The 22,618-nt window shown below is 41.4% G+C and overlaps 1 protein-coding gene across 2 annotated transcripts in view; it reads right to left on the reverse strand.

Moving 5' to 3' along the window:
• LOC140076579 (class I histocompatibility antigen, F10 alpha chain-like) overlaps positions 1–22,618 on the reverse strand; it is a 197,545-nt gene that overhangs the window by 76,662 nt on the left and 98,265 nt on the right. The gene's annotated exons all lie outside the window — the stretch shown is intronic.

A 22,618-nucleotide genomic window follows, 5' to 3' on the forward strand; every position in this document is an offset into this window, starting at 1 on the left:
CCAGATAGTTTCTTTAGGTTTGTTCTTAAGTTGAATTTGTTTGTAATAATTGTAACGATAGACACATTTTTTTGTCTCCCAGTGACAATTGGATTTTCAACATTTTTTGCTGTAATGGGGAGAAGGATGATCAATAAAGTTTCATTACAGACACCTTACAGCTCATCATTGCCGTCTGGGATTGATGGGAAGCATCCAGAGAGCTTCACCACAAGTCACAGTGGACAGAAAGGCCTGTCTGTAACTAGGGGTTGTCTATAAGTTGGGTGTCCTTTAAGGGGTTTTCCCACGAAGCAAAGTTAGTGCTGAGACCCCCGCAGATTGCGGAAACGAGGGGTCTGATGGACCCCGCTGCTCAGACTAATGGAGCAGGCGGCCGCGCATGACCGTTCATGACCATCAATCTCTTTCGGGCTGACGGAACCGGTTCATGACCATTAATCTCTGTCTGTCAGAACCCTTGTTTTCGCTGAGACCCCCACTGATCAGCAAGTTAGGTCCTATCCAGTGGATAGGGTCTAACTTTGCTTCGTGGGAAACCCCTTTAAGTAGGGGACCATCTGTTCTACTACTCCTATAAATTATGAAACCCCTCCAATCGCCCATTGACTTCTCTGTCCACACTTCTACAGACTATCACTCCCCAATGATCCTATGTTACATTATAACACCCACTGTGCCCCACCTCCTAAAGACATTCTTGGCCACCTCTCTGGTCATTTATGTGCCTTCTTCTCTTTGGAAGTAATCTGGCCAAGTATAAAAAACAAATAATACTGAATAAATTGTTAAAAATCTTGCCCTTGAGGACGCTCCTCCTTAACTGGATGCCATAGACCTAGATAGAGTACCTTTAAGAGGGCCTATTAGGGCAATACGGAACACTAAACCACTCACAGGTCCTTATGGTCCTTAGTTTCACAATTTGCCCTTTGCCCTCTGTTCCCGCTTTTAAAAATAAAACTTTATAGACACATCTATATACATGGATCTTTGTGTGGATAAACACTGTCCGGGTTCTGATACTCCTCCAGTCATCCTACAACAGTGACCACTGCTCTTATGTCTGTTTGGAGGTCTCAATAGCTTTTTAAGGTGGAGTTTCCCTTTAACCAGAAACTAAATTTATACATTCTTTGTATTTAATAGCAGAAAGTCAAATAATCTTAGCGATAAGTGCAATATTCTGATCCCACACCACATGATAGGCTCCAATTCTCAGAATATTAATTTAGTGACGTCAGCCTTGGATACGACCCTACAAGGTTTTCAATCTTTTGTTTGATATTCATGGCATGATTGACTCTCTAAACAGTAGATAAGTGATTGGGGAATTTTCTACACATGCAAATTCCTCCAGCCCGCGCGGCAGAGATCTTTACATGCGGCAGCACTATCAGCTGTACTATGTTTACATTACTGCTATACATTAGGACAATGTCATGTGAAGGCCGGGGGTCATATCATATAATGTAATGTCACATGATTTATTCCACAATGACATATGCTGACTGTACACAGTTTGGGAATCTAATAAGTGTGTGAAAGATTAAAGGGGTTGGCCACTAATCCTAAACTTCAACAAGGTAAGTATATCTCCCTAATAGGGTCAAACATATGATACTTAGGCTGCATTTACACCACCATATGCTTGGGGCAGCACAAACGTCCCCCATAGACGGCAATGGTTCGCACGGAGAGATATGGTGCTGCACATGTGCAGAGACAGGGCCCTACGGCAGACTTCTAAGTGGGGACCCCTTTCCTCTTCAAAAAAAATATACATATTTTAACACTTACACCTGTGAGTTACAATCACACACACTATACACACACCACATATACATACATGCAGTACCATATACACCTATGCCATACACACACATATACAGCAAATACATGCATACATACAATACCCTAAACAGACATCAAGCATATACACACACATATAGTATATACACTGCACACACACACTTACTACATATAAACACACCACATATACATACATACAGTACCATATACACCTATGCCATACACACACATATACAGCAAATACATGCATACATACAATACCCTAAACAGACATCAAGCATATACACACACATATAGTATATACACTGCGCACACACACTTACTACATATACACACCACATATACATACATACAGTACCATATACACCTATGCCATACACACACATATACAGCAAATACATGCATACATACAATACCCTAAACAGACATCAAGCACACACATATAGTATATACACAGCACACACACACTTACTGCATATACACACCCACAACCAAAGATAGCGGGGCCCTCTTACACTGTGGGCCCCATAGCAGCTGCTACCCATGTAAATATGCCCTGATTGTATTGATTGCTTCCAGGAACCAAAACTTACTGGTCTCAAATTGATCACTGATGCTTTGGTTCTATTGTGTAATTATAAAATTACACAATGAACCTTTTGAATCCTTTGATAGATGTCACACAACAGGTTTGGAACTTCTAGAATTTTTCCTCTAGTGGAACTTCTAGAATTTTTCCTCTAGCTACCACCATTCCCGAGGGATCAGCACTGTTAGATTTGGAAACAGATATGATAAAACTCTCTTCTGTCAAGTGGGTGGTCTTGGGCAGGAGGGGGCAGTCTGGCACCACCCACCTGGAAGTAGCGAGCTTAATTAGCTTATAGGAAGCCAAAAAATGACATTTATTGCTTTGGAACGGTGGAGGTTAGAGAGAAAACTCCATTTGCATTGAAAATAGAGTCACATTTAATAAATGATGCAAGAGCAGGAGATTATGGAGTGGTTATGATTTTAGAATTTAGTAGCAGAATTTAAGAAGATGTAAATTGGGGAAAATGTAGTAGTCCAGTTTTGGATGAGGATTAGATGCGATCCATTGGCAGTCAGAAGAAACACCACAATACATAACAATGGCTGGATTTTAGCAGAATCTGCAACTTTATTGTAAACATTTGATGGAGGAGACTGAAGAAGTTCTGAGCGGTGAGAACCCGCTATTAACAACTATCAACTATTATCAGAGCCTCAACTCTTCATTAACATGATCATAGCAAATAAATAATGCATATAATAAGTAGTAAGAACATAGTCCCCGTGTCTTTAGATTGTCGAGGAGAAGACTTGGGTCATTGGTTGGGTCATTACTGTTGGGTTCTGCAGCCGAGATTTTGTAGGTAGACGTCACCACTGGCCTGACCCTTGTTGCATCCTCCTTTGCATTTGCAGAAAATCTAACATAAAAGATAGAAGAAAAAAATTTATGTTACTTATTGCTGAAGTATAACTTATAGAATCTGAAGGAGTTATTCGATAAATAAAGGGGCTCCCCATCCACCGTTTTATGCTGCCATGTTTCGTTTTGGTTTGAAGAGACCAGGGTGAGGCCAACTCTTTCCAGATGTAAGTTAGCCAGAAATTTGTGTGTCATAGATGAGGCACACCCGGAACAGCCCACTTTGTTGAGCCCCGCTCTTTAAGATGGTCGGATATGTTTGACCTACAACCCCCAACAAAATCTATATTGGTGGTGGTTCGAAAAGTCAGATGGTTTCCATTTTCCATGTCAAGAGGAGTCGTCTTTGCGAGATATAACATTTAGCAAAATTACACTCTCCCCCTAATGGAACTCAGGATACCCCTTCAGGGTTGTATATACCACTGCGGGCTCAATGGGGCAGGGGGCCTGTGCTCCCAAGTTAACTAGTTACAGACACTAGTTATAAGCAGGCTGCTGTGTACTGTTGTATGGGAGACCACAGACCCCTGTTTTGGATAGAGCAGTATCGTGTTCAGTAGGAGGCAGCATCGCTCAACCATGCTACATCCTGCTTGGACTGAAGTGTTATCTGACAACATCAAGGAGCTGGACAGAGAGGAGGAGGGGAAAGGACAATATTCCTCCATCCAGGGCAATTGCTATGGGTCCAATGGTGTTGGGGGATTATGATGCCCAATACACAAGAAGACAAAGGAGTCGTGCGGACCCCACTCCTCCTCTGGTGGAACCTGAATATCTGAAAATAAGGAGGAAGGTATTTTTGACCAAAAGAGTAGATGGAACGAATATGGTACCGAGCACCATAAACGGGGGCTCTCCCTGATCTTTATGTCAAGGTCACTGGGTTCTATGATGCCGCTCCTTTATGGTAGATGTACCTTATCTTCCATCCTCCTCTCTGGTATATGTAGACCAGAAATGTATGAGAATCACATGTTTGTGTAGATTTAGGTACAGGTGATACTCACCAAGACGAGGAACAGTATGAGAAGGATGAAGAGAGTAATACTGAGCAGCACTATGACACCAATCTGCCAGGGGCAAATGTCATTAGCATCTGAGAAGGAAAGAAAGAAAATTAATATTCTATCTCATATCTATCTATCTCCTATGTATCTATCTTTCTATCTATCCATCTATCTCATATCTATCTATCTCCTATGTATCTATCTATCTATCTATCCATCTATCTCATATCTATCTATCTCCTATGTATCTATCTATCTATCTATCTATCTATCTATCTATCTATCTATCTATCTATCTATTTATCTATCTCTCTAATATCTATAAAGGACCAGGTTTCCATTTTACTGGACACTTGTGTCTGCTCTAGTCCTCCCAGCTATAGGCTCCATATAGAAAGAACGTATGGGGGGGGGGCATTTATCATGTGCCAGGGTATGATGGTGCCCCGGATCTATCAGGAGGCTCCGGTAGACCACATCCACACCAGGTCTCGCCCAATGAGCTGCTGGCCCTTCCCCCTATTGGGTGTGTAGGTTGTATAAGGGGGTAAATAGGAACAATTCCTGGCACTATACTGGGAATTGCGTCTATTTCAGGGTTTGTACACGAGTATTAGCCGCACAAGCCCTGATTAATGCCCCCACGGAGCAAATGACTGAGGGTCTACAGAAAACAAAACTAAATTCTTAATACATCTGCAGCTAATGCCCCAATATCTACCTACAGACTTAGGTCATTTTGCTGTATATATACTATAGGGAGGTGAATGTACAGACATCAAGTACAAGTTCTACTTACATCGACTACAATGGAGAGCAAAGTTTCCTGCAAATGAAGAAATAATATGAAGATGATTAGAATTCATTCTACATGTACATCATATTACACGGTATACATCATACATATACAATATAAACAGATACATATACAAATATACATTATACATATAGATAAAAAATAACTAAAATATTATAGAAATGTCCATCTTATTGCCGGGGATTAGGAAAATCTGCCCCTTTTTTCATACTTTAGTGTAATGCATGTCCACAGGCCACATATGGTACTTTCAGGCTCACACTGCAATACCAGGCACGACCTATAGACTGGTGTGGCGCTGTTCATGGAAATTAAAAAGCTACTTCTTCCAATATAATGCACAGAACTAGGTGGGATCAGGTGTTTATTGACCTATAGAGCAGTATATACTCTTTGTCTACTCCATTATGGGTTGGCATCAGGTTTTTCCAAAGCACTTTGGGCCATAATGGGCACTGGTGTGTGGCTAGGATCTTTATAGTAGATAGTTGAATCCAAAAATATACATAAAAATACATAAAATTCAAAATTCAACATAAAAAAGTATCAAAACCAATATATATATATATATATATATATATATATTCTCTGCGCTTTTTATGGGTGAGCTACTGCTCTCTATTGCTTTCTAACATGTCTCTATGTGGTTGTACCTAGGGGACCTCATCTCATTGTGTCCCTTGTGCTGCCTAAAGGACAACCAGGAAATATATATTATATGTAATGTGTATAATAAGTATGTGTAACGAATATTAACTGTAGAATAATAAAAAAAAATATTAACAATACGACCACTAATAGAAGGTAATCGAAAAATAAAATAGTACTAAAATTATAAATAAATATAAAATTAAAATAAAATTACCGTATATACTCGAGTATAAGCTGACCCAAGTATAAGCCGAGGCCCCCAATTTTACAACAAAAACCTGGTAAAACCTATATTGTTTTTACTCGAGTATAAGCCGAGTTTGGGTTTTCAGCACATTTTTTTGCGCTGAAAAACTAGGCTTATACTCGAGTATATATGGTATATAGAAAATTATATACATTGTTATTTAAATATTATTATCTAATATTAGTATTTGATATTTACATATCCAATACAATAAGTAGCAAAATTGTACATTATTCACCCAACAAATAGAAATGTAGTAGCACCATAAATAAGCTTTTTTTATGGATAAGGAAAATAGCAAAAAAAAAGCTTTTTTTATGTAACAGAAAGAAAAAACCTTTCTATTATCTGCTGCTAATGAATCATGGCATCCTATATACTAATATTACTAATATACTATATACACTCGGATACACACAGTGTATGTGGCTATTGTGTTGTATCATGCCCCTTAAAGTTCACTTCTTCTACATCTGACAACCTATCCTGCTGAATTTCACATCTTTATCGACAAATCTAATGTCCTGTTCACTTCTAACTTTACTTCTGCAAGTTCTTTCCTGCCATGGACCTACCTGAGATCTGGAGACAGATGAGGAGAAGTATGGGGAGGTAGGAAGCCATTTTGAAGCTAGTAGAGTCCAGTGATAAGTGCCAGGTGTAACATTTTAGGAGCTTATAAAGCTGTCAGCCTCGTAGATATCAGGCTCCTCCTCTCCCCGGGTCACCGAGAAACTGGTTTCTCATCTTCCTTGATTTCCTAATAGCTGCTATTCGATGATGACAGGAACGTCACATATGATAACACGGCATTCCAGACATAGTCCCCGGTCCCCCATCCTATAATCATCGCCCCACATTCCCAGGATGCCTTTCACATAGGTGAGTCCCAGCCGATAACATCTCGCAACGTCACCAGACTTAATTGATATTGTTTAGGTATCAGTGATACTCCCTAATAGCTGCATTTTAATTTAATTACTGGATGATGACAGAGGAACCAACTATATTTGGATAGAGCGCAGATTGAGGGATTAATAATCCCATGAATAATTAAATCAGTAGAATTAGATTTCCTCTCTAGTAAATCAAGTAAATTGTGAAGGAAATTCTGTGAAGATCCTGTAATCTAACATCCAGTTGTCTAGGAATTCTGGCACAACAGATGTATAAAGGGATCAATGCAAACTAGGACGTATCTCATAAAACACAAGATAAATTAAGTAAATTAGTTGTAAATTAGCAGAGGGGTAAAAACCTCTCACAAACATGGCGGTGTCTTGCAGATGTAGTTGTGGTTGGACCGGATTCTACAGACCCCGTTATAGACAGTAGCATTGTCATCTAGACCATTGACTCTCCCCTGTTTGCTCTATCCTCCCCTGCTGAGTAATTGTCCCTCCCCTGCAGAGCAATCCCCACTTTCACGGTCTTTTAATATAGAGATATTGGAGCACATTTACTTACCCGTCCAAATCGCGATCCCTGATCTGAGCTCTCCGTTGATAATGCACTGTGCCGCAATCCATGTAGATCCTGCGCCCAATATCCTGCATGTGTCGCTCCCCGCTCAGGTCCGACAGAATTTACCTTTTTCTTCCCGGTGCATGTAAGTGCTTGGCTTGCAACAAAATTTTAAAGTTAAATCCCACTGTTTGTCCGAATCTGTTGGATCTTCCGACGTCCCGCCCCCCGATTTCTGTTGCATGAAAGCCGGCACGATTGCATCAAAATTTGATCGCTTGCAATACAATGCCCTTTTATATCCCTGTCCCTGTGGCGCGATCGCCGAAAAGTAGGAAAACCCAACGTAAATGCCGCCACGGGGACCCGTAGTAAATAAGCCCCATTGTGCTTATGTAAACTGCCTAGAAATTTAGATATATCCTACGGGATCCATTAAGGCTCCTGATCTTGGGTGCAACCACCCAGGTTATAGTCCCACTACAGTTTTTAGAAGGTGAGCTACTATTTAAGTTCCGCTGCAGGCCCACTGATGTCCACCACTGATCCAATGTTCTTCCCCTTCGGAGCAACTGTCCCATCCCTCCCATGCGGAGCCACCTTCTTACTCTTCTCAGCTGCTGTATGGTCTTTGTGTCCTGGCAAAAATTAATTACCCTTCTTCTCAGACTGGGCCAAAGCCACTGTCTTGGCCCCTCTCCCCCTTTCCCGGCGGAGACTCTGTGGCTTCTCCAGCAATGTAAGGTTTAGAGCCATTCATCCTTCTTAGTATTGGTAATGGTTTCTAAGCACAGTGATAATGTGCTACTTCAATTTGACCTCAAATATTTAGTTTCTATTCTTACACTATTTCACTACATTTCCTTTAGACCTCTTTGCTGTTGAGCCAAAATCCTGAAATGTTGAGTATTTCTTTGCTGACCTGCTGCCTTTCCTTCTCTGAATGAGTCTTCTGTCCTGTGGGTCCTGTGTCCTCCTGGGCCTACTGATCTTCTGATCTCGCATGTCCCCTCCCCTGCTTATCCATGGTCCCTCTTGCGGATTTCTTGCTCATACCTGCTGACCCTCTTTTGCTGACCGCTAATCCCCATTCCCCCCTGACCATTGATTTTTAATTCCCTCCATGCTGATCTAATGTTCTGACCAAGGACACAGCCGCCAAACATATTTTTATTGAAATCCACAAAGTAAGGTGAAGGCTACTTTCTAATATCACATTAAATTTTCCCACGTAAGAGTAAGCCAGATCAGAGCCAGGTAGATATGTCCTGATCTAGAAATGGACCACAGAACTGGGGATAAGCTTTCTTGGGGAAAATTTTCATATTGCTCCCCAGTGTGTGTATTTGCTGTATGTGTGTATATACTGTAATCATGTGTGTTTATGCTGTATGTGTGTATATGGTGTGTTAATATTGTGTATGTGTGTATATATGTTGTGTATGTACTGCACATGTAATAATATGATGTATTTAAATACCCTAATAAAGGGAAATTGGCTTGTTAATTTCCCCTGAAATTCATCACAACCACAAGTACACGCCCCAGCTGATCCGCTCCCTCCTACCGCCTGGTTTAAAGCGTATAAAGTGGAACTTATTTGAGTGAAATTGCAATGAATAGTTGTCTTCTTTATGTATTGGCCAAACAGGATCAGAGGATCCAACCAGCGGTGATCAAGTATCTGAAATTAGACTAACCCCTTTAAATGGAATTTCCTGGACCCTCTCTTAAAACTTCATCAATATTGGATGCTCGGCCTCTGACTCCCTGCACCCCAATAATCAGTAATGAACGATCCATGGCAGTTCTAATAGTAGCAGCGCTCTCTCTATTGCTGGAAAGGGTCCTGTAGCTTCTATACATTCACTTTACAATACATACGGTAGTACTGCAGTTCTATCCCTTCAATGGTTGAAAGCTGCAGTAACATTCCACACTTCTGATTGGTCGAGGTGCTAGGGTGTTGACCCCCACTATCTGATATTGATAACCTACCTCATGGATAGGCCATCAGTAAAAAACATCCTAAAATTACATGTATTGTGCATTTCACATTCTCCTTCTAGTTTATAGGACATCTGTGATTTTGAACAGTATTCTGAGGATCCGCCCCTGAGGAGCATATAGATACAGGAGTGAGATTTATTGCCCAGCTGACAGTCATTCTTCAGATGAATGATAAATAATTCTGCGTTCACAATCTTACAAGAGCTTACTATAATATTTTCCCTTTATACTTAGATTTTGTTTCATGGTTTTAAGGTTTAGAGTTAGATTTTTGCTTAGTTACAGGTGGCAGAGGTCATGATGATCACTTCTTCCAATAATGTTACCTCCTACCAATTTGAAGATTGATGACTTATCTTACTGATATGATTATGACTATGACATTCACCAGGTACAGTAAGTACATACTTTTAAAGGCATTTTTCTAAAATTAGACAATTTTTAAGTATGAAATGGTCACACTCTCATTTCTATTTCCTAACTGTAATGTACATTATGACTATTATGAGGAGATGAAAATCTTGTCACATTTTAAGTGTAAACTTAGAGTATTTTTAAAATATTTTTACGCAGTAACTGAACTTGACAGACAGATGGCGCTCACAACCTGTACCAGGAGGCGGCGGTGATCGGCAGGTGGCACATGATGTTGTTATAATGAAACACTTCAATATATTTTTAGACATTGATTTATTTAAGTTTTTCCTATGGTAAACGTGACCTGTACATCTGCCCATTATCTGCATAACTGATTGTTCACATTCAGGACATTGAAATGTGCTGAGATCAGGAGCTATTGATGAATGATAGAAGGGTATTGTTCATTTATCATCTACCCTTTATATAAATTATCAATATCAGATCATAATGGGGGGGGGGGGGTCTCTGGAGCGACTGAACAGAACTCCCCCCACCAATATAATATTGATTACCTTTTTTCTATGTATTATCAGGTGGATATCTATCTATCTATCTATCTATCTATCTATCTATCTATCTATCTCATATCTATCTATCTATATATCTCATATCTATCTATCTATCTATCTATCTATCTATCTATCTATCTATCTATCTATCTCATATCTATCTATCTATCTCATATCTATCTATCTATCTCATATCTATCTATCTATCTATCTATCTATCTCATATCTATCTATCAAATCAAAAAAGCTTTATTGGCAGGACAAGACACAAATTAGCATTGTCAGAGTATTTAAGGAATATGGGATTGTGGGACATGGGGTGCAGGGTGTTCTAGTAGTCCATGGTATCACATGTCTCTCAGTCTATGGCAGGCAGTGACATATTGTGGCTCTATGGTCACTTCTCCCCCCATTACGAGGGAGATCTCTTTCTCTTCCCTGGTGCTGAAGTCCAGGAGGAGATCTGAGAGTCTCCTGAAGCGAGTGTCCCTCACTGAAGAGTATTTGGAGCAGTGCAGGATGAAGTGGACCTCATCCTGGTCTCCTGGTCCTGGCACTGTTGGCAATATCTGCTCTCCCTGGGCACGTATGTTAGTCTCTGGGGTCTGTTAGTTTCTCCAGGTATGGGTCCAGTCTGCAGTCTCTTTGTAGCTCTGGTAGATGGTCAGCTTCTGGGATGACTCTATGGTGGTCCTCCAGTCACAGACATATTCCCCCTGGGCAGGGCCGGTTCTAGACAAAGTGGGGCCCTGGGCAAAACTAAAAGTGGGGCCCCACAATAAAACTGTTTTTTAACCAGTCACAATCAGTAAGAGGCTCCCTTTAGAATGGTAAAACAATCTGTAATATGGGAGAATTGTATAGGAGATAGATGCTAAGGAGATGGATGGGCAGCACAGTGGCTCAGTGGTTAGCACTACAGCCTTGCAGCGCTGGTCAACATCTGCAAAGAGTTTGTATGTTCTCTCTGTGTTTGCGTGGGTTTCCTCCGGTTTCCTCCTACACTCCAAAAAAGTACTGGTAGGTTGAATAGATTGTGAGCCCCATTGGGGACAGGGACTGATCTGGCAAGCTCTGTGCAGCGCTGTGTAATCTGTGTGCGCTATATAAATAAAGAAATTATTATTTATAATTATTATGATAGAAGATAAATCTGAAATATGATAGAGATGTCTAGATGAAGAACTATAAAAAAGATTATATATGCATTAGATAGATATGAGAGGTAATTACAGTAAAAGATTGATTAATAAATAGAGAAAAAGTGAGATATATAAATGGTCAGATTATATAAGATGGATAACTAGACAGATAGATGATAGATATATGGACAGGAGATAAATGATAAGCATCTTCACCCGGGAATTCAACCAAGGGGTATGAACCCTTTCACCGCCCGGCATTTCTGGATATTTTGTCGCTTTATTGACCAAAGCATTTTTACAATTTTGACATTTAAAAATAAAATTGAAATTGCAGCAGAAAGAATTGCAGTAAACCCAACAAACCACAGATTTTCTGGAAGCAGGCCTGCACTTGCCCCATTTTCAAAATTGCATTAAAGAGTTTATAGACACAGGCGCCTTCATGCAATTTTTATTCAAACTGAAACATGTTCTAAAAAATATTTAAAATTCGACTTTGATGGCAAAAAATGTTCTCCAAACAGAAAATATTTACCTTCACATCTCCTAAATGTAATAGATGGACATGTGTAGAGTTCACAAATGCCTCATATTGATATGTTCACATAAATAAATCCACATAATATCACTAACTGTAATAACTAGATAAAAGCTATAAAACCTATATAATTTTGAAAGCGGACAACCAGGCGATTCATTTGGCAATTAACATAAAAAAATCCAGATACTTATATAAAGAAAATATACTTTCCTAAAACAGTAAGATGTGAGGAGATCACACATACCGCACAACAATATATTCACCAAAATATGCAGCAAAGGGAACGTTAAATACACCGGGGACACCAAACTATTTTTTGCAGAAAATTGCACTGAGCATCACACAGATCTATCATTGTGCACTCCCTTAATAAATGACTATAGATCCATAAACCAAGCTAATGAGATAATAAAAGTCACTATTAGATGTGCGCCAGTGTATTAGCTGCACAATAACAGAACCCTCCGCGCTTCATAAGAATTTGAGTGAGAGCATCATAACATAGGTGTTAATAATAGAGGATGGTGTTCAATAAAAACTTTATTCCAGAACCTGTGTGTGTTTTTGGTGTTACATATAACGTTATGGACACCTTCTGGATTGCGGTGTTAATATGTAGGGACATTAGGCAAAGAGGATGGAATGTTCATTGTATCAGTCAATATTCGCAAAAAAGAAAAACTATCACAAAATAAAAGGCCATAAGAGAGAAAGTGTGTTCTTAGATAGTTCTGGATAGAGAAGGGTTAAAAACATGCATATTAGTTGATATTATTCCTTCTCAGAATGTAGTAACATATAAAGTGAATATTTCCATTATCTGTGAGGTGCAGCAGCTCCTGTGTGCAGCAAATTCTCCCTGTAGCCTGATGGCTAAGAATCTGGGGGGGGGGGACACACTTCAGGGGGCTGTATCTCTGGCTCTGTGATACATAGAACCTCACTTTTTTCCTATGAAAGAAGAGAATCTCCTCTTTTATATGAATCTAAATTTGTGTTTCTAAGTTTCAGGAAAACGGAGATATTAACTGTTAAAATGCCATCGGGAGTGATTTTTATATATGAAAATGGCACCTGATATTCTCACTTTAAACCTGAATATCTCTGGATCCAGGGCACCTAGAAACAAAGTTGAAGATTCAATTGAAAGAAGAGATTCTCCTCTTTCAGGGGGCCCTGGGCAATTGCCCACTTTGCCTACCCATAGCGCCGGCCCTGCCCCTGGGCCTTGTTTACCAGTGCCATGATTTAAGCTTTTGTCAGTCATGTTTGGTCCATGCTTGGGTCTGGCTGAGATTGTATCTATCTATTGTGTCTAAAATCTGTAATCTATATCATATCTATGTCTTATCTACCATCTCTGTTTCTCCTGCTTTCTGCTATATCTATTTATTACCTTTCTAACCTTGTTTTGGTTAAAGGAAATCTTCCACATGGGTGCAGGGCTTCTAAACCAAGCACACTTACCTGCTGGCTTGTGCATCCTGAAACAGGATCTTTTCTTCATTTTGCTTGTAATGGCTTAGTTTTTGAGAAAACTGTTTTTAAAAGTATGTAAATGAGCTTCAGGGGCTCCTGGCTTCATCACAAAAGCCCTTGCTGGATCCGTTGTATGCTAAATATTCATGCCTTCATTTGTCCCTCTGGCTGTGGAGGAAGGAAGCAGACAGAAACAACACGTAGTTGTGAAAAATCAGCAGACAACTGACGCAGAATGGGCTTCTATGATTTAGCCTGTAGCCCTTGAGGCTCACTTGCATAATTTTAAAAGCCGTTTAAAAAAAAAAAAAAACTAAACTGTATGAAGCAAAAAGAAGTCTGGGTTCTGTTTCAGGAGGCGCACATCAGCATTTAGTGCTTAGTTTGGAAGAACTGCATCCATATGGTAGATTTACTTTAAAGAGGACCTGTCACCCTAAAAAAAGCACTAGGAGCTACTTACTAAAGTACTAAGGTAAGCAGCTCCTAGCACTACCCCAGATGTAGCAATATTAAACTGCTAGCTTTATCGAAACCCTCCGATAAAGCTAGCAAACGCTCCAGCACCATACCCTCGGTAAGCCAGACCAAGCTCACTGCGGTCCAGCATATCCATGAGAGGGGGGTCCGAGGTTCTTTCCTGGACCGTCCCTCATATACCATAGGATGGCGGTGACTGCTAGGCTCCATGTGGCAGTCACCGCCTCCTAGGACCGCCCCCTCATGAATACGCTGGACCGCTGTGAGCTAGGTTCGGCATTCCGAGGGTATGGCACTGCCATGCCATGTATGGCACTGCCATGTTCCGATAAAGCTAGCAGTTTATCACTGTTACATCTGGGGTGGGGCTTTAGTAAGCAACTCCTAGTGTGTTTTTTTAGGGTGACCGGTCCTCCGAGAGTGAGTTTATTTTTGCCTGCTGGACTATCAAGCAGTGGACTGTCCTAGGAGGTCCCCAGACAGTCAATGCTTCATTATTTAGTAGGGATGTTCATGACATTTTCCACCATCTATTTTTATTCTCACCTAATTAGGTCAAGTGCTCACAACATTCCTGAAATATTGACCTCCTTCAGGACCTTGCGCCGTGCCTTCTGCCTCATTAGCCATCATGTCCATGTAATGTCAGTAATCACCCTCATTAATCACTCTAAGTTATTAGAAATTGATTGATTCCATTAACTAGTCACACCGGAAAAATTGTTGTGGTGCCATCGATGGCACCTGAGGCTCGTGGTCATCACAAGTCTCACTTTTAAATGGTATTGGGGCTAGAGAAACAAATACAAATAATACATACTGGGCCAGAAGAATTGGCAGTCAAAGGACCCGCAGTGGCCGATCAGTAACCTCATCGATCCAGGGTGACTCGGGGGCATGCTGAGGACACTAACTGACTGCAAGGTGTCCAAGATATCTGGGCCAACCAAAAGAATCCCTCTACCATAAAAAATGGACTGTGAGGAGGGGCAAGCAACTGCAGTATGTCTTTTTCAGTTCATGTCTGTGAGTTCTGCTGTGAGAGGGGAGAAAGTGAAGCTGGAGAGTACAGTACAGTACCTTCCATGCTGCAGCCAAGTTGTACACCTGTTTTGATAAAGCAATTTTTGAAAATATCTTAATTGGGAGTCATCTCTTTTGCTGGTAAGGATGACACAAATGTGTTATCCTGTCATCTGCATAGTTATTATAATTGTTATCATACATTTTGTGAAATGTTGACATGTGTATACAATAGGCATGAGGTGGTGTAATTGTCTGTATATCATGAGATGTGTCATATATCTCAGCCAGGTGACGTGCTTTGGCTATTAGGGGGTATAAGGGGTCACCAATGAGAAGCCATCAGAACCTGAAGAGACAGTCCTATCTTCGCCCCCGGTATTCAGAAAAAGATACATTGCGGGAGAGCACCTCAAATTTTTTTTTATTATTGAGTGACTTATTTGTTAGAGCTCTTGGCCTGTTTACATGGGGCAATGATCGAGAACGAATGATCCCACAGCCAATGGTTCTTATAGAAGACCTCATAACTCATGTGATGTCCATGTGTTCCAATCCATTCAATTTTTCTTTTCTAACGATCTGTCCACCTATTCCAAATATTTGGTTCCTGTAAGTTTATATGTGAACTAGCTAATACAAGTCAGAGGGAAGGTTACTATTTTTTACTCTGGGGCGTGTCTCCAGGGGCGGAACTACAGTGGTAGCAGATACAGCAGCTGCTATGGGGCCTGCAGTGTCATGGGGCCCCAGCATCCAGGATATTGGCTTTGTATATGCTGTATGTCAGTATATGGTATTGTATGTATGTGTGTATTCTATATTACCATATACACGTGTGAGTACACAAATATTTTTTAAGGGGGGCAAGTCTGCTTTGGGGCCCAGATTCTTCTAGGTATGCCCCTGCATGTCTGAGTGTGTTGTTTGAAAATTAAAGTTTACCACCCCCTTGGATAATATGAGCTAATTCGCACTTGAACTTCAAGGAGCCACAACTTATAAAGGGTGAACAGCTTTTGAGAAAACACATGGCAAATTGAGCAGGAGAGCAGTGGGGATCATGTGAAGTATATTATTCCTTTTTTGTCCTTTTTAGCCCCTTCCCACCGCTGCCCTTTTTTGTTTTTGTTTTTGCTTTTCCGTTGTTTGCTCTATTTTTTTTTTTTTTAAATTGAACTTTTTTTCTGTGTACGGAGCTATATAAGGGCTCGTTTTGTGCATCACAAATTGTACGTCCTAGTGGTGTTATTTAATATTCCACACCCGAGAAACGGGGAAACCATTCCAAATCCGTGAACTTGGCGAAAAACCACTCTTGCGCCAAATTCTTGCAGGCTCTGTTTTCACAGCTTTCACTCTGGGCCCCAAATGACAACTATGCTTTAGGCTACATTCACACTGCCGCATAGTCGGCAATGGGCAAACAGCGCCCTACCGGAGCGGTACCATACCGCTCCGTACCCTGGGAAAAGATAGGACATGTCCGATCTTTTCCCGTATTGCGGAGCTGTGAGCCATACATCCCTATGGGAAGGGGCGAGGATGAGCAGCTCTTACCTCCTCCTCCTTTCCTTGCGCGCTGCTGTGTGCCTGCCATGCTACGGTACGGCGGGCAACGGCAGTGTGCATGTAGCCTTATACTTAGGGTCATTATTATTGCGAGGATAAGAAAATTAAATAGGTTTTATTAGGTTTTAAAAAATTAAAACCTTTTGTACAAAAAAAGTTGTCATTTTGCCATATACAGACGGTCACCTACTTAAGGACACCACACTTACAGACGACCCCTAGTTACAGACGGACCCCTCTGCCCACTGTGACCTCTGGTGACCTCTCTGGATGTTACTATAGTCCCAGGCTGCAATGATCAGCTGTAAGGTGTCTGTAATGAAGCTTTATTGATAATCGTTGGTCCCCTTACAGCAAAAAATTTTGAAAATCCAAATGTCACTGGGGCAAAAAATGTTTTTTGTCTGGATCCAAATACAATTATAAAATATACAGTTTCGACTTACATACAAATTCAACTTAAGGACAAATCTATGGAATCTTGTCACCCGAGGACTACCTGTACTGACGCTATTAATTTTTTTATACTTTAGCGTATGGAGCTGTGTAATGTGACGTTATTTGTGGGATGTGATATCTGATATGTTTACATTTATATCATTTGTTGGACTTTATGACATTTTGATCACTTTTTATTTCCATGTTTATCAGTTGCAAAATAACAAAAAAGTAGCGTTTTAGACATTTGGGTGCTATTGTCCGCTACGGGTTTCACCGCCAGGAATAACCATATTAATATATTGATGGAACAGGAAATGCGGGATGCAGAAATACCTAACATGTTAGGATTTTACTATTTATCTTCCTATCAGTTCGAAGGAAAGGGGAGTTATTTGAACTTTTATTTTTAATTTTTTTTTTAAACTTAAAAAAAAAATGTTTTCAATTTTTAAAAAGATTTTTTAGACCCCCCCCCCCCCATGGTCCCTTAATCCTAGGTGGTCTGATCGATCCTATGCTGTACTACAGTGTATACTATAGTGGAGTCTTATAGAGACCCATGGCCCTGGATCATCGCTCTCTGATGACATCAAGGGGACCTATGATCACAGCCAAGATGGAAGCTGCAGGTCCCACCACGACCGTGGGTGTTGCTGGTGGGTGTTTGCTGCATATTGCAGCCTTTGACCCCTCTCTGTACACCCCTTTCCGCACTCTGATGAGCTATTACATTGGTTAAGACACTCTGATTGCTGCTCCCCCAAAGATTTATGGATGCATTTCTGTCAGTTTTCAGAGCAAATCCACAGGAAGCTTGAGGTCATTTATTAGTGTAATCTGTGCAAACATGTTATTTTTTGTCTGATTTACTTATAGGTGCTGTACTTTTTGTTTTCTGAGTGAGTGCACTGCCTGTATCTACCAGCAGGTGGCATTACATTAATATAGGTAGAATAACAGAGAGGTGATGTATTTTTAACGCCACCTCTTGGAGGATGATTTTGTTTTTCATCCCCCGCCTTGTAAAAGCCAAAGCTATTATTATTCTATTCACATCACCTTACGGGAGAATTATTCTTATATTTTTGATACTTTATTAAATACCCCAAATAATGTGTTTATTATTTTTTTAAATGTATTCTTAAAGGAAATCTACCATCAAAATCCATCCTGATAAACCAGGGACATTACTCATAGATCCAGGCATCGTGACTGTGGTAATCTTCTTATATTTGTTATCCATCTTCCTTCTAAAATCAGCTTTTATAACTATGCTAATGAGTCTGAAGGGCTCCTGAGGGGCCGGCTCTGTCAGGGGTGTAACTAGGAGAGGCAGGGCCCCACAGCAGACTTCTGAATTCGCCCCCCTTCCTGCTTTAAAATATGCATATTACACTCACATATATACACACACATTTCTATCCCTATATACATAAATACAGACACATAGAACATAAAGACATTAATGATACACACACATACAGGGCTGCCATTGGAGGGGGTGGGGGGGGGTGACTGTTTCAGGGGCTCCAAGTAGGAGAAGGGACCCCAAGTCACAGAAAACCCTCCTCCCTTCTCAGGTGCAGGGAACTTACTGTGCACATAGGGCTGGATAATCATTCTGTGGGAGGGCCCACAAAATTTGCCAGTCAGGGGCCCCAAACTTCCTAGTGGCTGCCCTGCACACATATACAGCATATGGACATCACACATGTTATATATGTATATAATGGTGCACATTCTCCATTCTTTAGTGTCAGGCCAGATGACGGGGCCCCCTGACACTGTGGGCCCTATAGAGGCAGCTATGGCTGCTAACCCTGTAGTTACGCCCCTGCTCTCTGTGCTTTAGCTACACAGGCTGTTACACTGTGTAGGAGCGCTTCTCCTCCTTTCAGTGTGTGAAATTACAACAGGCAGAGGAAGGAGTAAGTGCCTAGAGAGCAGGGGGGAGGGGGAAACATTGTACCAGCCTATAATCCTGTAATTAGTTCCAGAAATCTACACAAATATAACAAATCACTTTCATGTACTGGGATATAAAAACTGATAACACAGTATACTGTAGATGTGTATTTAGGCAGTAGCTCGGGGCCCAAGCCTTTTAGGGGGGCGCATGGCCTCCCAAATCACCCACCAAATTATATACTGAGAAAGACCTTCACCCATGGAATCCTCTGTTTCTGCTCTCATTTAAGGCCAGTTAAGGACCTTTGAAGGTCCTGAAACTGCAGCTCCGGCTTCCTGATGAATCCGCTGGTCGCCAGCGCTGCATTGGTGGATCACATCTATGCCAGGTCTGACCTAAACAGGCGCAGGCTATAGACTATCCCCAGTCCGAGGTCTTATATATAATAACAATTGTGTATGTGTTACCGTGAAGGCTATACATTCTGACTGTTAATTAACATAAAATGTAAATAATGATATCTACTTGGCGTGTGCCATGTTATCCAATCTGTGAAGCCGGAGTGAGAATCCCACATGAGGACCACCCAGTGTTGAGTGTGTGGTGTCCCTAAGCAATCAGTCTTCCTATACAATTGTCTCGGGTAGAGGATGAACCATAATATCTAGTGGGGGCAGGGATTTCACGGATTAAGGATGGGAAAAATGCTTCTAAATATGAGTTACACTAAATATATCTGTACTTAAAGGGGATGACCACTTTACCTCATGTTTTTGTAATGTGTGTGTTTGTGTGTGTGTGTGGGGGGGGGGGCAGGATATAAGGTAATTTTCCATTATACATCTATTAATAGTTCTGCTCCACTTTCTTGATATGTAAAGTGAAATCACCTCATCAGCCGGACATTACTGTCCATAAATGGTGGCAGATGGAGGGTCATGTGATCCCTATCTGTCCATGAGCAATTGCCAGTTACAGATCACATGACCCTCCATCTGCGGCCATTTTATGGACAGGAATCTCTGGCTGATGAGGTAAAAGACAGGAGGCTTCACATATCGAGAAAGCGGAGCAGGACTATTAATAAATGTATATTGATAAATTACATAACATCCTGTCCCCCCACACACACATTACAAAGACATGAGGTAAAATGGCCAACCCCTTTAAATCCACTGACACTGGACCGTCTCCCACTGTACTGCAACTCCAGTGTAAATGTCCTGACACAAGGGCCTGTCCTCTCAGTAGCCTATAACCGCTACAGTCATTGAATGGTGAATACTGTGGCAAGAAGAGGTCGGCATTAACATTGGACCAGCAAGATTTTAATGGTGGTGGCCTGGCCAGCAATAGGTTTTTTGTTCATCATTGGAAAAACCCTTTAAATGGGGGGAGATGTATTTAATGTATAACACCATAAGCCACAATAAGTCATGAGAAATAAAATGCAATGCAACAGAGACCCTTGAGTAACATTTTCACATCCAACTGACCCTCTTTTTAGGTTAGTGTTCCGAAAAAGTCTCAAAAAGTTTCCTTAAATCGGGAATTCTCAAATATGCTATATGGCGAGTGTTTCTAAAATGTTTTATAGTTTATTTTTCTATATATTTTTTTTTTTTGGGGTTCATAAATATCCTACTTACGTCACCATTCTGTGTATACTAGCACTGATCATGTTCTGTAGAAGCAGCACTTGGCTAGACTTTCTTATTGTGGATTATAATTTAGGCGGCTTGGGCGGCCACCCGGGGGCCCACGGTTTCTAGTGGGCCCATGACCATCTGAACCAATCGTCAAGTTTGATACTGCTCTGTAGAGAAGGACCTCACGTCATGAAATCCTCAATCTCTCAACGCAAATGTATACTGGGGTCCTTTCAGGACCTTGGAAGGTCCTACAAAGGTCCTCAAACTGAGATGAAATCCCCCTCCTTTCCCTAAGTAACTGGATTCTAGAACCATATGAAGGAAGTAGATGCCAGTAAATCATTAGACTTGTAATGGCCCACAAATTTTCATACAGACAGGAAACTGAGACAAGCGAGACATAACATTTGTTAGGGTGGTTAGATCCTCAACTCTGCATCTAGTCTTTGATCCTCAACTCTGAAGTTTGGATTTTGGAGCACCTATGATACACATCATATAAAGTTTATTATAAAGTTTGATAGAAGACAGGATGTTTTTGTTAATAAGGAGCAATAAATCCATAGAGTAACGTGGCAAAGACTAAGGATCACATTAGCATTTGATGTAGCTGAAAACCCAAAGGGAATTTGTTTCTCCAAGTTCTTGTTCTGTAGAATATTCCAGAATTTTCTTCATTACTATCTGCATTGTCTACGTCGCAGAGCGAGCTGGAAGGTAAAAGAAATGAAGGGTCAGATGAAACCAGTCAATAACTCATGATCAGGCAAAACACAAGGTGTCTTCTGTGGAAAATCTGTGGAAAAACCAGTAGCACAGCTCCATTCTCTGGGTGGTGGTTGGAAGGAGCTTCTTCAGCGCATCTCCTATTAACTTCAATGAGAGTTGAACTGCAGTTAATCAAAATGGCCACTGCACAGAGAATGGAGCTGTGCAAAAACCTCCGTAGTGCTTCCTATGTTGGAATCAGATGATTGCTGGGAGGTCTTAGTACCAGCCGCCATATCGATTAGTTTATAATAACGTCCCCCTATCTTATGGTTATGTCATCGGTATCACTAAGGTGCAAAAAACTTTGACTGTCACGCGCGACCGCAAATTAGTCCTGGGCATTCCCAGGAAATTGATAAAAGCCGGCCTCTCCAAGCATTCCCTGATGCGTTTTGCTTTGTTTCCAAATTCCTGTTGTGATACCGGTTCCGTTATTAAATCTGACCCCGTGCTGCCTGTCCTGACCTACCACTATGTCCCCGACTCCGATCCTGTGTAGCCTGTCTCGACCTCCTGCCTGTCCCCGACCACAAGTTTGCCTTACGATTCCGTACTTTGACTTGGCCACCACCCTGGACAAAGTCGCGGCTGTGGAACGACCTGGTGGTACCACGAGGCAACAAGTCTAACCCGCTTTGCGGCAGCTCTGGTGAAAACCGGTTACCACTTAGGCTATATTCACACGAACGTATGAATATACGCGGCCGATATACGTGAATTCATCGTGAACGTATGAATATACACGGCCGATATACGTCCCCCATACACTTCTATGGGCGCACGGCACCCTACGGGAGTGGTACGGTGCCGCACACGTGCGGCACCGTACCGTTCCGTACCCGGGAAAAAGATAGGACCTGTCCTATCTTTTCCCGTTATACGGCGCCGTGCGCCATAGGTTGCTATGGAGAGGGGCGGGGGTGAGCTGCGCTCACCTCCTCCTCCTCTCCCCGTACACTGCCGTTGCCCGCTACGGTACGGTACGGTACGGGCGGGCAACGGCAGTGTGAATATAGCCTTAGACTCCGCTCCCTCATCGTCCGAGCTGGTACAGAGGATTCACTACCACTGATTCTGACAGCAATTCTGCCATGTTGTATTGACTCCTTACAGTCATTGACCTCTTATAATGGGGTTAGACAAGATTCAAACGAGCAGGCACACATTTCCATTTTGAAAGTGTCGCCCCCTAAGACTTGTGGGCGC

The sequence above is a fragment of the Engystomops pustulosus genome, chromosome 9 (assembly GCF_040894005.1).
Source record: "Engystomops pustulosus chromosome 9, aEngPut4.maternal, whole genome shotgun sequence".
Classification (NCBI taxonomy): Eukaryota; Metazoa; Chordata; class Amphibia; order Anura; family Leptodactylidae; genus Engystomops; species Engystomops pustulosus.